We start from the raw sequence: 2,035 nt of genomic DNA on the forward strand, positions 1-2,035 counted from the left end.
AAGGAACCTCTTAACTTCCCTTGAGATAAGGGAGCCAATAAGGCTCCTTATTTGGTCAAGGCATGTTTATGAAACGTGAAATGAGGAACAAGGAATCCTCATTCCTCAAGGAAGGACTATGAATACGGGTGGGTACTGTAACTAGGTACAAATTTGTGTACCTAGTAACTGTACCGAGGTACTTTTTTTTCTGGTATCTATACCTATACCTAGGTCCTATTTCTTGTGTACCGGTACCTATATTTAGGTACACTTTAGTTATTTTTCGGATCCACAACTGCTAAACTGAAAACTTATCATCTGAACGCAACGAACGCAACCATTGTGATTGATTCACTATGATCGGGGATCGGGGTCTACGGAGTTGGTAACAGTGATGCGCAGACCGAGAGAAGGTACACACATACGTACACCCAAGGACTTCGATTCTTTCCCTCGAGAATTTTTACAAATTTAGAAGTGACCACCTTTCTACATTAATTCTCACAGTCCGTGCGCGATTAACGATACGATTAAACTTAACGTCCGTGTACAACTAAATTCGATGGAAAAATTCATTAAATTAAATTAAATTAAATTCATTATGTTTATTCATAATTTTTATTATTAAACAAAAAAATTATGTACATGTACATAAAATATATGTATAACAACTCAATAATAACTTAATAAATTTTACGTGCAGATACATGAAATATATTCATTATATCTAACAAACAAGCTGTCGAAATTGCATTTTGACGTCAAAATAACGTTAGAAATGTCATTTTATCGTCTAAATTCAATTTATCCTCTCTTAAAATTGCCGTGTTACGTTTTTTTGATGCCTCTTTTCGTTGAGGCTGTTGTAGTCTTCCGATTTTGATGTGGTTTTATATTCTGGGGTTTTTGGGGTCGCTGATCTCGAATCAGGTTTCAAAATTTGCAAATTCAAAATGGCTGAACCAATATGGCGGACGGAAATATTATGGAAATCTTAAAGATCTTTCGATTACGGCCAAATTTCGTATAAGGGGGATTTAGGGGTCGCTGATCTCAAATCTGAACTAAAAATTTGAAAATTTAAAATGGTTGAATCAATATGGAGGATGGAATTCTTAAAAGTCTTTCGATTACAGCCAAATTTCGTATAAGGGGGATTTAGAGGTTGCTGATCTCGAATCCGGATTAAAAATTTGAAAATTCAAAATGGCTGAATCAATATGGCGGAGGGAAATGCTAAAAGTCTTCCAATTTCAGCGAAATGAAGCATTAGAAAGTTTTCGGGGTTGTTGAAAGCTGAATCTGATTTTAGAATTTGAAAATTCAAAATGGCTGAATTAATATTGCGGAGGAACTCAAAATTCTCAGATTGTAGTGAAATTTAGCAATTAATGGTTTTCGGGGTCGTTAATTTCTGTTGAAATGTAGATTTTGGGGGTCGCCGATTTCGAGGACAAATGTTCGGGAGTGAGAACCATACAAAATAAATTTAAGCCTAACTAAAATAGGGACGAAAGAAGAATACAGCTTTTACAACCGTAAACAAAGGAAAAGGTAATTTCAAATTGTATAGAATTGATTGATTTTAAAGTACATTGATTAGGTTTAAAAATAAAAAGAAAAAATAAATATTTTATACCTGTATTCAAAACTTGAATAAGTATGTAAAATAATATAAAGAATAAGAGTCAACGAGTGATAAATAAGAAAAGTTTATAAAAATCAAGATAACATCAGGATCATGTGGTCAGCGCGCGCATAGCGTGCGCATGAAATGGGCTAGTTCATGTTAAAAATAAAAGTACCTATTAGATACCTTTAAGGTACATTTAAAATACCTGTACCTGTACCTAGGTATTTTACTTTTTTAGTACCTGTACCTGTACTTCGGTACATTTTTTCTAGAGTACCTGTACCTGTACCTAGGTATTGAAAATAGAGTACCTTGCACAACACTGACAGTGATGCGAATTCCGGGGCACTTGCAGCACGCGATCAGCGCCACCGGTCGGCAGCCTGCCGCAACCGATAACAACACAAGCATGTGTGTCCG

Source organism: Trachymyrmex cornetzi, unplaced genomic scaffold (assembly GCF_001594075.2).
Source record: "Trachymyrmex cornetzi isolate Tcor2-1 unplaced genomic scaffold, Tcor1.1 scaffold1591, whole genome shotgun sequence".
NCBI lineage: Eukaryota > Metazoa > Arthropoda > Insecta > Hymenoptera > Formicidae > Trachymyrmex > Trachymyrmex cornetzi.